General features: G+C 37.0%; 1 long non-coding RNA gene across 1 annotated transcript in view; it reads right to left on the reverse strand.

Moving 5' to 3' along the window:
- The window catches only part of LOC118148911 (uncharacterized), a 70,674-nt gene extending 56,898 nt beyond the window's left edge, over nucleotides 1-13,776 (reverse strand). Inside the window, exons 1-2 of the long non-coding RNA XR_004735982.2 lie at nucleotides 13,708-13,776; nucleotides 8,837-8,978 (exon numbers count right to left, since the gene is read on the reverse strand). This is a non-coding gene — a long non-coding RNA (uncharacterized LOC118148911). The remainder of the gene's footprint in view (nucleotides 1-8,836; nucleotides 8,979-13,707) is intronic.
- Between the last annotated feature and the right edge of the window lie 406 nt (nucleotides 13,777-14,182).

Raw genomic sequence — 14,182 nt, forward strand, 5'->3', positions numbered from 1 at the left:
TAGGAAGCCTCAGGAAACTTACAATCATGGTGGAAGGCAAACAGGAAGCAAGCATGTCTTACCGTGGCAGAGCAGAAGGAGGGGGGAAGCGCCACATATTTTTAAATGCTCTCTTGTGAGAACACACTATCAAAAAAACAGCAGGAGGGAAATTCGCCCCCCGTGATCAAATCACCTCCCACTAGATCCCTCTCCCAACAATTTGAGATGAGATTTGGGAGCTAAACCATATCAGGCTATGTAAGATAAACTGTAGTCATTTTCTAAGAATAAAATGTTTTTATTATTTTATTATTTTACGTGAAAAAGCAGTACTGGTTCTAATATTTTTGGGTAGTATGTACTTAAGGAAATCTCATCCTATGTGTATAGCTTTCATTTAATAATGAATAGGTTAGGCCAAACAAATTTTTAAATCTCTTCTAATTCCAATGTTCTTTTTTTATATAACTCTGGCAACTAGTTTTGAAAAGAATTAATTTTTTCAAGATAGGTATTTGCAGAAAAGGCAATGTTATATTTAAACAGCTGAGAATAGCTACAGCACTGGGCTCAGCATTCAGAATAATGAGTCTTTATTAGTATTCACATTTATCTGAGGATGGAGACTTTTAATACCTGTATTTAAATCCTCTTCATGATACTATTTGCTACCTTATGGATGACATACTCTCGTGGTTAGAAGCTAGTTTATCTTTTCAGTTATACGTTCCACACAAATATTAGTGCCTATGTTTGGTGCTTTTAATATTATAGTCCATACCCACTTTGCAACTTATATGTGATGGCCAAAACACTTTTCAAGCCTCAGGATTTTTTTTTTTTTGCCTCCACAAAATAGAGCCAATAATACCAAGCTAATGAGCTTTTTAAGCCTTTATCACAGTGACTATTAAGAACCCAATAGATAGCTGTTATTATCACATTTTAATTAAGAAATTAAGTATCTATTGATGTCTTGGAATAGAGTCACCGACTTTAAACATATTAACCCAAATAGTCAAAAACTACCTCGCACATATACACTTCACTAGAAGAGACTAAGATGTCTATGTGACTCTTTCATTAAAAGAACTTGTAATTTAGCTTGGGAAAAAAGATATTAAAGAAAAGTTGAGCAATATAAAAAGTAATAGTTATAAGAGATGCCACAAAATAGATTTTATTAAACAGTAAATTAATGGTATAGAAAATATATGGAAATGAATTTCAGAGCTAGGAGACATCATTGTTATGGTAGTCTATATGGAGCAGCTGACAATTAAACCAAGTTAGTACAAATTGCTCAAATTTATGCAAATTGAGAATCATTACTTAAGCCAAAGGAAAAGTTTGCCAAGGATACACATCTTAACATCCTACACACAAATACACATACGAACACACTGAAAAAAACTTTTTTGGGATAAATTCTGTAAGGCACTGAGCACACTGTCTGACCCATCATCAAACAGATAATAAATGTCACTTCTTATTGCAGAGGGCACAAATTTGTGTTCCATTGGGCAAATCAAGGACACAAATGTTTTCTTTGGCCTATGTCAGAGTTTTACATAACATACAGGACAACTTTTTAAAATAGAAGATTTCATATTGAAAAAGAAATCTATGGTTCTGGTTTCTCTGAAAAATCTTAAAGATTTGCTAAAATTGAGGCTGCATTTCCTTAACACAAATCTGCTGGAGCTGAACAGTTGCTGCTGCTTCCTTTAAACTTGACCTCAATCACGAAGGTCTCCATCAACTCACTCAATGCTTTCAGATGTACTTATACCCAGCACATGCATTGGCCATGACCTTGCAGAATTTGGCATTAGCAACCTCAAAAACTTTGGAAAAGGCTTCATTTGCTCCAGTCTCCTGGGAGAAGAGAGATGCCATGAAGGCAGACCGGTCCAGAGATCACCTGGGGCAGGCTGAGAGGTAAGTAATCAATGAGAGAAAGCTTTGCAGAAAAAAAAAAATAGTAAAAGGCATCTTGCTTTCCTTGTTTCCCTACCTTCTAATCCTTTGTTAGAGTACATAGATGAGGCTACTTAGGATTTTCTAAGCGCATCATGTGGACTAGCAAAGATTAGTTGGTTCTAATCTATGCTTTGACAGAGAAGTTTCAAAGTCTTTGTATGACCATTTAATCCAGCTCACTGAAAGCAGCTAAGAATTTAGGACTGAAGTCCTAGTAAGGAGCAAAGAGTGGACATTTAGTGGGAATTTATTGAGATATCTTTTTAAAATCTAAGTGAAGTGTGGCTCAAGCCTGTAATCCCAGCACTTTGGGAGGCCGAGGCGGGCGGATCACGAGGTCAAGAGATCGAGACCATCCTAGCCAACATGGTGAAACCCTGTCTCTACTAAAAAGTACAAAAAACAATTAGCTGGGCATGGTGATGTATGCGCCTGTAATCCCAGCTATCCGGAAGGCTGAGGCAGGAGAATTGCTTGAACCTGGGAGGAGGAGGTTGCAGTGAGCCGAGATCGCGCCACTGCACTCCAGCCTGGTGCCTGACAACAGAGCAAGACTCTGTCTCAAAAAAAAAAAAATCTAAGTGAAGTGATGAGTGGCTTAACAGGCTGCAATGCAAGGACCAAGGCAGCAGTTGCATTTCCCTATCCTCTGCAGGACACACCTTAGGGTCACTGTACAGATTCTGCAGCCTAAATCATGCTGGATAACCCTATTTTCCTTGATAATTTGTCAATATATTTACATTTTTGTCCAAAATGTCTAGATTTGCTTAAATATAGAGGTGGCAATCTAAAATAAACTCTTCCCTAACCCAAAATAATGTAACAAATTACTTCTTCCAGGACGAAAAATAACAGAAATTTCCATGGACCTTTCAAAATATGTTACAGCAGTCCAGAGCTTTCCTGCAAAAGGTCCAGTAACAAGAGGAACACCACAATGAACCAAAAAGAAAGGCACTTGCAGCAGAATGAAAAATTCAGGTCTACTGTTAAGCCACCATGCAGTTTCATACATATATTCTTGGGAACTAGAAAGAAAGAAATGCAGCAAATAGTGAATAGAAAAAAGTAGAGCTGGAGCATTAGGTTGTCACAGCCTGTTGGAGTTTATGGAGAAAAGAAGTTGTTTCTCCACTTTAGTGATACAGTAAAACCTTCACTAACCCGACACTTGAATGTTATGGCCTGTTTTAGCCAAGTCTTCAACAGTGAAGGCTGATATTTGCCATCCCATCCAAAGAGAATGCCTCAGGCCCAACGGTATCTTCAGTATTAAGAACTGTCATAATGATGTGTAATAGGGGGCATTTAGCAAGTTTCTTAATGCTTTTGTGTCCTAACTTTGCTTCTCTAAGATCGACATAACAGTTCCAATTTATGTTGCTGATATTCTGTGTTTAGTAGAGTGTCTAACTCATATTAGTGTTGTTCATATGTCATTCTACTTGAAAAATTATATATTTATATAAAATTTTTTAATGTTGCAGAGAGACTGAATGTTGTTGGCTATCAAAAAGCTGAATAAATAATATTATCTTCATTTTTTTTACATGGGAAATCTGAGCTAGAACAGTGATTTGTCCAAGAAAATCCTACAGGAGAGTAGTAGAACGTATACGAAAGCCCATGGTTCCTCAAACAATTCCATGCTACCTTATTTTTCTCCCTTTAATAACATAAACACCAAAAAAAAATTCTCCAAGAAACTAATGCAGAAAAACATAACTCCAGTGATCATTTATAAGTCACTTTCTCAGAAAGTGAACAAAAAATAGAATTGCCTCTGAACAACAAAAATGCTTATTGATAAAAGTACTACAATTTTAATAAAGCATCATTTACTTGTTTATGCACAGAATGCTGTGAAGACTCTTGCATGTAACCAATTTCAGGCTGTGAAGGATTTAATCCTATTCCACAAAAGTCATCTTTCCAGGAAACACAGCCATTGAGATATCAGCGTACAACTTCCATCTTTGTGACAACTCATCAGGTTTATTTGTTCAATTACCTTCTGGGAAGAAAAATTATTGTGTCCATTTTGGAATTTTCCGTGAAATGTGATTGAATGAAAGCACTCTCTCTTCTTTGTAGACTCTCCCCCTATCAGTAGGCCACCTATTAATAGTTGTAATATTCTATTCTTCTTTCTCAACTTGTTTGACACGGGGCAAATCCTTTCTAAAACTGGGCAAATGTAATAACATGGCTCCATTTAGCAAATGCTAAAAATGTTGCAACCCATGATATATGTTACTATAAAAATGAATTACACCTACAAATTCTTCTCTTTAGCAAGATAAAAAGCTCTTAGAATGTCCAATAGCTTAATACATTATTAAACTCATTCTCAAATATTTCCATAAATACATTTAAAAATCATTGCTTTGGAACCATGCAATGCAAATGAAAATGTTCAGGTCATCCGCATCACTCTCAACGTATTATCCTCAAACTGATTCCTCTTTTATTTTCCTTAGAAACATGTGTTTGAAGGCTTCATTGAATTTAATAACAACATTAGGGAATAACTGCCATTTTTGACAGTTACTGATTCTTCTAAATAGAATGAATTGGCTCAAAGCAGGTCTAGTTGATTTTCTAAGAAATTAAATATTCACTATGTCAGTGATTGAATTACCAAAAGGAAAACCAGGCTGCTGTTCTTACATACTGTTGTGAGTTACTTTTCAATGGTGACTTGAAAAAAATTAGATTTTTTTTTAAAGAAAATATTTTGAGGTTGTGATATTCTGGTTCTATAGCTTTAGATAATACACAACTTTAGTTCTCCTGAAAGTTTGTTTTTTTTTTTAGTTCTAACAAATTATTTTACAAAGTTTTTACAATTTAGATTTTAAAATAAAGAATTTCAGACAGTAAAATAAGTAGATTCAATTTTTATTTTTAGCTCAATTTGGTTGCAGTTGCTGCTTTTAAAAACATTGAGTGCTCTCCTGTTACATCTTCTTTAAAATACTTCTAAAATTAGAAGCAGATCTATATTTTCTTTGCGCTGCACTTGCTCTCTTTCCTGCCTCCTGCTCTTACTGGAATGTTTTGTTATCCCCAGTGATAATCAACAGCTGTGTTTTCTCACAGAACTTATTAGCAGCTGTGAAACGCTACTGTCCTACGTAGCAGCATTTGTTGATGACTGTTGAGATGTAATTGCTGTGATAATAAAATTACTTCACAGGCTTCAGCCAGTCTTCAGTCAACATTTACTGAAACCTACTGTTTACAAAGTACTGACTCTGCCACACTCACAAAACTTAATTTAACTAAGGATGCAAAATGTAGGTGCTAAATTACGTTTACTGTATATCAGTGGGGATAAATTAATGCCACATAAGCTAAGTATGTATGTCTGAAGTGTGGCCAAATAAAACATAAAATAATCCAAAGGAGGAAAATGATACTCCCATTTGGACCCGAAGGAAGGGAGTGGTGGTGAACAAAGGGCATCTAGTAGTTAATTAGCCTTGAGGAGGTGAGGTATGGAACATCAACAATGAGACGGGGCTATTATAATGAAGCAAACACACTCTAATGCTTTCTAGTCTCATACTTGCTAAACATCTGCAAAAAGGGAGAAGACACATTTCAGGAAATTGCTTTTGCATTAGAAAAACGTCTTAAGTGAAATAGACTTACTGTAGCATGATTTCAAACTTGAAGGAGATTGAGATATGATGTAATAATACTAAAAAGTAGTAATAGCTAGAATCCACAACTTACATTATATTTAATAATAAAAGACTGAAAATATTTCCTCTAATATCAGGAACAAGGCAAGAATTCCTGCTTTCACCACTGCTATTTAATATAGTATTAGAAATTCTAACCTGAGATATTAGGCAAGAAAAATAAGTAAAAGGCATCCAAGTTGAAAAGCAAGAAGTAAAATTATCTCTATTCAGAGATGATGTAATTTTATATGTAGAAAATCCTGAAGATGCTATGCACAAAAAAACTGTTAGAACTAATGATTCAGCAAAATTACAGAATATAAAATCCACACACAAAATTATCTGCTTTGCTGAACACTAGTAATGAACAAATGAAAATTTAATTCAAAAACGAAATTAATTTTTGAATATAATTTAATTCTTAATTTCAATTCAAAAATGCAATTAAGTGAAGAATTCTATTTACATATACATAAAAAATAAAGTACTCAGAAATAAACTAACCAAGAAAGTGAAAGACACGTAGGATGAAACTTACAACACACTGTTGAAAGAAACTAAGGAAAACACAAATGGAAAGACAACTTTTGTTTATGGATTGAAAGCCAATATTGTTAACATGTCTATACCATACAAAGCAATCTACAGTTCAATGTGATCCCTATCAAACTCCCAATGACTTCATTTTCTTGCAAAAATAGAAAAAGTCATCTTAAAATTCATATGGAATCTCAACTGACCCCAAGTAATCAAAACAATGTTGTATTGGCATAAAGGCAGACATATAGACCAGTGAGAAAGAATAGAGATCCCAGACATAAACCCTCACATATAAAGTGAAATGATTTTCAACAAGAATGAAAGACCATTTAATGAAAAAAGGACAATTTTTCTCAACAAAGATGTTGGAAAAACTGGATATCTGCAGATGAAATAAGTTAGACTCTTACTTTATATTTACACAAAAATTAACCCAAAATGGATCAAATATCTAAACATAAGAACTTAAACTGTAAAAATCTTAGAAAGAACATAGAAGGAAAGCTTAAGAACACTAGATTTGGCAAAGATTTCTTGAATATGATACCAAAAGCACAATGAACAAAATAATAAAGAGATCAATTGGATTTTATCAAAATTTGAAAAATTTATTCATCAAAGAATACTATCAACAGAGTACAAAAGCATATCAAACTCAAATAGGCTAAAGAAAAATAAAACAGTGTAAAAGCAACCCAAGGCATGGAAGAAAATATTTGCAAATTATATACCTGATAAGATACAAATATGCAGAATATATGAACTTCTACAACTCAACAACAATCAAAAACTTTTTAAATGGGCAACTATCTTGAATGGAGAGTTCTCAAGAAAAGATATGTCAGTCAATAAACACATGAAAATATACTTAATGTCACTAGTCATCAGGGAAATGCAAATCAAAATTATAAGGAGACAGCAATTCATACCCATTAGAATGTCTACTATCAAAAAAAATAGAAAACAAAAAGAATTAGTGAGGATGTAGAGAAATTGGTATCATTATGCACTGCTGGTGAGAATGAGAAATGGTACAGCCACTATATAAAAACCATATGGCAGCTAATCAAAAGATTAAAATTATAATTACCATATAGCTCAGAAATTCCAATTCTGGGTATGTGCCCCAAATCATTGAAAAGAGGGACTCAAATAGATATTTAAACACCCATATTAATAGCAGCATTGTTCACATTAAAAGATAGAAACAACCCAAATGTCCATCAACTAATGAATGGATAAACAAAATGTGGTATATAAATAACAATAGAATATCATTCATCCTTAAAAAGGAAGGGAATTCTGACACAAACTACAACATGTATAAACCTTGAAAATATTATGCTAAGTGAAATATACCATTTATCGAAAGATAAATGTATGATTTCATTTTTCTGAGGTACTCAGAGTAGTCGAATTCATAGAGATAAAAAGTAGAATGGTAGTTGCCAAGAGTGAAAGAAAAGGAAGAATGGGAGTTACCATTTAATGTACATGAAACTTCAGCTTGAGAAGATGAGAATAGTTCTGGAAATGGGCAGTGGTGATAGATGCCTAACAAAGTGAATGTACTTAAATTCACTGAACTCTATATTAAGGTGATAAAATGGTAAATTTAATGTATATAATTTTTACCACAATTAAAATGAATAAAATAATCAAAATGATAGTGGTATCTATGTGAGAAAGATGAAAAACATCAGAATTGTTTTGTCTTGATGAGAGCTATTGATTATCATCATCAAATAAAAGGGCTTTCTAAAGGGGATTTGACTAGACATTGCAAATGAAGAAGAAAAAAAAACATGAAATAACAGTGATTTGTTAGAAAAACTTTCACCTTGGCACTGAGTGTCAAATAAAAACCATAATAAAAAGAAAGCTGAAGAAAATTGGATTTAAGTGAATGGAGTGAAATTAGGGATCTGCACAGAACACAAACATGGAAAGGAAAGAGAAACTTGAAGAAAGGACACAGGGGACTTTAAGAAAGAGGGCTTGAATCCATACAACCATCCCACATTAGGTTTGTCTGAGTGCTAATTTTAAAAGTAGGCATTTAGGCATTGTTTATGATTTGAATAACCTTTATCCTTCAATGGTTGCTCAACATATTTTCCCACCAGAGGGGCAGTATATTATAATGGAAACATTAATGGCTAGAAATTGGAGCATGCAGAATCCAGGCTAGCTTATGTCATCAATGATTTGCTTTGGGGCAAATCAGTCGACCTCAGTATGTCTCAGTCTTCTTACTGATAAATAAAAATGTTGCACTACAGGAATTCTAGAACTTCTTGATTTCCTAGTTTGTGATATTATGTGGCTCTGGTACAGACAAGAGGCAGAGAAATACTGGGTAGCTCTTGAGGGTGGCTCCCCAGCAAAGACCCCACCCTCAAGCCTGGAAACCTGTGGCCCTAAATGGAACAGGCATTCCTGTGTTTGCACCCAAATGTTGTCTTTTGGCCTGCCACAAGAACCTAGGTACCAAAAGGGCACTTAGCTAGTTAACACTTAAGCCATATGTAGATGGCAGAGCTAAAAGAGCACTGTAACATACCTACTGGGGCTTTGGGAATTGCAAGCACCTACCCCTAGACACTACCAGAGGGCTGGAGTTCAAAAGTACTCACCCCAGCTCCTGCACTTGTCATTCTTTGTGCTTCCCTTCCTGTAAGGTGTTTGAGTGTGAGTGGTAGCAGAGCAGATGAGCCACACCCTTCTTGCATGTCATGAGGGAGGTTAAGGAACAATCTCGTTTCAGCTCCAAATCTCCTAAGGAGACAAAAATTGCATATCAACAATAAAAAGTAAAAAGTTTTCAATGTAAAAACTGGTACGGATGGTACTTTAATTGAAATTAACAGTATATAAAAGTAGTATAAACATCCAGAGGGTGTGTGATACAGTGTTCTCTTTTAGTTTTGCCATCCTCTGATGGCTTAAGTGTTTAATAACTCAGTGGAGGATCAGAGTGACAAACTTTTTACCTGCCCTCTTGGTATCTGAGCTCTTGTCTGGCAACCAGGAAAAATCAGACTACACAAATGAATTAAACAGTGGTGAATGTGGAGGATTTTATTTAATGGTACAAGTGGCTCTCAGTGGGATGGGGAGCTAGAAAGGGAATGGAAAGGGAAGGTAGTCTTCCCCTGGAGTTCAGCCATCCTTAACTAAACTCTTATCCAAAGTCCTGCCATCAAGCCATCCTTTTGAAGTCAAGCTGCTTCTTTCAATGCTCAGTAACTTCTTTTCTTCTCTCCTTCTCTGCCATTCTGCTGTTCTGCCAGTGAAGCTTGGGTTTTTATGAGTATAGGATGAGGAGTGGGGCAGGCCAAAAAGCAACAATGAATCAGGAAAACAGGAATGCATGTTCTCACTTTGTGCCATGGGTCCAGGCTTGAGAGTGGAGCTTCACCAGGGACCCCACCCTTCTCTGCCTAGTATTTCCCTGCCTTCTGTTCATATCATTACTCAGTCTGAGAAGAGCAAGAAGTTGTTTTGGAGGCACTCACATATGTGATGAGTTTTTCACAAGAAGACATTGTTAATCTGGGTAAATGGCAAGAAGGGTGCAGGCTGGGAAGTTCTAGGATAAAATAGCAACTTGAACAATGATATGGATATGATGATCCCATGTTACAAGGGATTTAGTGTCCTGGACCATAGTTACATATGCATGTGTGCACAATGAATCAAGACAAAAACATTTTTACTGTGTTTTGTGGTGAAAAGAGGATGAAAGCTGAGTGAAGATACTATTCAGAAGTATATGTAAAAAGTAGTATATATAAAAAATGACAAATAGCGGTATTGAGGATGAAAAAAATATATATTTGAAAACATTTTGGTAGTATTTGGTAAAATACTCCAGACTTGGTTATTCACTAAGAAGAGATCATAAAGAAAAGAAGAACTTAAGGAGATTTTCTACATTTCTCACTTTGGTGACTGAGTATGAACAGATGGCAGTGTGACTAACAAAGCTAGAGCATAAAAAAAGAACCAGCCAATTGGGAGAAAATAACAAATTGAAGAAAGACAAAGAAGAACTACCATTAACCCATTTCTTCAGTATGAATGCATGTGTTTGCTCCACCAATTACCCAATAGACAACCAGATGATATGAGAAATCATATTTGCAGAAGATGTGTGAAAAGACCTAAGAGAAGTAGAGTTCACTAGGCCCTCAACTTGCAAAATGCTCCTGAAAAAACTACACTCCCATGTTTTTACCTTCCTTTTCTCAAAGGAAAAACGTGTCTACTCTCTGGGGCCCCTGTTACAAATAAAATGAATGATAAACAGTTATAGCGAATATACTGAAAAATACTGAATACCGAAAACTAGGTCACAAGTTATGTGCGGAAGAAGAGAAACAGTCCCACAACAATTCTGCAGAATCTTGCACAATCTTCCACTTCCTTGAACAGTTACTGCAGGGACTGGCATATATTCCAGGCAATGCCTAAGGTGGACACTATACCTTCCTATCTTTAAGTCCTCTGACAAATAAGACATTTACTCCCATCTTTATATAAGTCTCTAGCAGGCACAATATACCATCACCTCCATCTCCACCTCCTTATTTTGCAAAAGTTAGGGTTTTCAAATGGCTGCACCACTAGGAATTACCAGATGTGAACATTGCCTTAGGAGCTGAAGGTCTCTGGAGACAATGCTGACTGCGCAGCTAGTATTTTTCTGGTTGGTAAAATCTAAGTCTCTTCTGATTTATATGATCCACTCAGAATGTGAGGCATTTCATCTTTTGCAATTTTGTTAATGCAGGGACACAAGTCTTTTATCAAATATCATTAAAATAAGAAAAATAGATAAATTGTCCCTTCTTCTCTAACTTCTGTTTATACAAAGCCAACATTTTTCACAAGACTGTGCTATGGACAATTGGGTAAGTATCATGTTAAAAATAATTTTTATCAGTCACAATAACCCACTGAAACTTGAACAATTTTCAAGGATTCAAATCTGCTATTATGATGAAATTTCAGTAATAGGGAAATTTCAGAATAATTTCTCACCTGTCTTAGTTCATTTATGCTGCTATAACAAAATACCACATACTGAGTAATTTATAAAGGACAGAAATTTATTTTTCATAATTCTGGAGGCTGGGAAGTCCAAAATCAGTTGTCTGGAGAGGACTACATTCTCTAGAGGGGAGGAATGCTGTGTCCTCCCATGGCAAAAGGTGGAAGGGCAAGAGATCAAATACTGTATGAAGCCTTTCATAAGGGCCTTAATCCTATTCAAGAGGGAGAAACTGTCATGGCCTAACAACTGTTTAAAGGCCCCACCTTTTAATGCTATAACATAAGCAACACCTAAACTTTGGAGGGTACATATTGAAACTGTATTATTCCATTTCTGGCCCTTCAAAATTCATGTCCTTCTCTTGTAAAAAATATATTCATTATATCCCAAAGCCTCAAATCTTAACCCATTCCAGCATGAAATTTAAAGTCTAAAGTCCAGGGTCTCACCTAGAAATCATCCTGAGGCAAATTACTTTCTGGCTATGAACCTGTGAAATCAAACAAGTTATGTAATTTCAAATACAGTGGTGTAATAGGCATTGGATAGGCATTCTCATTCCAAAAAAAAAAAAAAAAAAAGAAAGAAAGAAAGAAAGAAAAAGGTAACAGGTTCTAAGTCTAAACCCCAACAGGGCAAAAATCATTAAATATCGTGGGTTGAGAATAATCTTCTTTGACTCCACGTCCCAACTTCCAGGAGTACTGGAAGGAGATTGGATCCCCAGGGATCTGAGGGACCCCACCCTCATGGCTTTGCTGGACACATTCCTTGCTGCTATTCTTGTGGGTTATAGTCAGGTGTCTGTGGTTCTCCCAGGCTAGTATTGCATGTAAAAGGCTCTACAGATCTGGAATCTCAGGAGCAGCCCTGCCTCATGACTCTAGTAAATACCACCCTAGTGGGAACTGTCTGTGGTGGTCTTCACCCCTTAGTTCTGCTGGGCTTGCCCTAGTGGAGACACTCTGTGGCAGCCCCACTCCTGCAGCAAGTCACTGCTGAGGCCTTGAGGCTGACTGAAATAGCCTGTGAAATCTATGTGGAAGTAAAGATGTGCCCACAGCTCTTACACTCTGCAAACCTGCAGAATTAGCACCAAGGGGACACTGCCAAGGTTTATGGCTTGTGCCTTCTGGATGAGCAGCCTAAACCACACATGCACTTTCTTGAACCACAACTGGGGCAGCTGAGGAGTGCTGCACCAAAATTTGGGAAATAGGAGCCTGAGACAGCTCTGGGTAATAAGCCTGGGGTCCTATATGTGCCCTGGGACTCCCCCACCTGCACTCAAAATTCATTCTGCCCTCAAGGTCCTGGCACTTTGGGCCTTTGATGGGAGTGTCAAGTGTCAGCCCTGAAGCTCTCTGAAATGTCCCTGGGGTCATGCGGTCATGCTTCCATTGTTTTCATGAATAGCATCTGGCTTCCTTTTTTTTTTTTCATCCATACCAATCTCCTTAAATGGTTGCTTGGCCACATTCTGGTTCTTTTTCTCCCCAACATGCTTTGCCTTTTCATTCTTTACATGACCAGGCTGATAATTTTCCAACTCTTTAAGTTCTGCTTCGCGTTTGGTTACAAATTACATCTTTAATTTGTTTCTCCCTTTATTTTACAATTATAGCCCATTCAAAGACACACTTCTGAACACTACCACTGGAAAATCACACATATACTGAAATGAGAGCATTCCCTGACCCCCCTGCAGGATGTGTGACAGAGGTGTGGCTCACCATGCATGCTCAAACCCCTCATGAGACAGGGAGCATGCAGACAGAAGGTGCAGGAACTGGGGTGAGTACCCCTGAGTTCTGGCCACACAGCAGCAACCAGGGGTGGAAGCCTGCGACTCCTGAAGCCCAGGTGGGTATGTGTTACAGTGCGCTCTTTTAACCTTGCCATCTGCAGATGGCTTAAGTGTTAACCAGTTCAGTGCGCTCTTGGTACCCAGGTCCTTGTCTGGTGTCCAGAGAGAATCAGGTCACACACAGACTTGAAGGATAACTGCGGGGGTCTTACTGAGAGATAGAAGGCTCTCAGCGGGATGGATGGGGAGCTGGAAAGAGGATGGAGTAAGAGGATGATCTTTTCCCGGACTTTGGCCATCCAGGGGCCAGTCACTTCTCCAACCTCCCCAGCTGAACTCCTCTCGGCATATTGACATTCCTTTTATTTTCTCTGCTGTGCCATTCTGCCATTTTTCTGTTCTTCTGTTCATCTCCTCATGGAGCCTGGAGTTTGGGGTTTTCACGGGTATAGGATAGAGGGGCATGTCAGGCCAAAAGGCAACTTTTGGGTGTGGAAACAGGAATGCCTGTTCTTATTTAAGATTGCAGGTTTCCAGGCTTGAGGGTGGGGCCTTTGTCGGGGACGGGATGCCTTCCACCCAGTATTTCCCTGTCTCCTGTTCGTATCAACACCACCTATAGGGAGACCACAAGTACATACCAAATTAAAGTAGAGATTTCTCTTTCTCTCTTCCTCATCTTCACTTCACTCAATAAAGAATACAAGCCTTAAAAAAAGAAAGAGAAAAAATATTTCTGAACCAAGCCATAGCTTCTCTATTCTGAGCCCTCTTAGTCATCTTCTCTGTCAGTAATTGCAAAGGTGTAGTTTAATTTTAATAACCAGAAGTCACCAGAGAGTTATAAAATTATTCAGCATATCAATACATACTAAAGGGGATTGGGACGTAATAGAAAAGAGTTGAAAGTAACGAGAGAAAAATCCTTTTTTTTTTAATTGAAAGAGACAGATGTTGTATCATAATTAAAAATACTACAACAGACACTGGAGCTAGACTGCCTGGGTTAAATCAGTTTGCAGCTTACAAACTGTGTGATCATGAACAAAGCATCTTGACATCTTAGTTTATGGAGCTAATACCTGTACCTACCTCATGGAGTTGGAAAGAGGATTA

This window comes from Callithrix jacchus, chromosome 2 (genome assembly GCF_049354715.1).
Source record: "Callithrix jacchus isolate 240 chromosome 2, calJac240_pri, whole genome shotgun sequence".
In the NCBI taxonomy this organism is placed as follows: domain Eukaryota; kingdom Metazoa; phylum Chordata; class Mammalia; order Primates; family Cebidae; genus Callithrix; species Callithrix jacchus.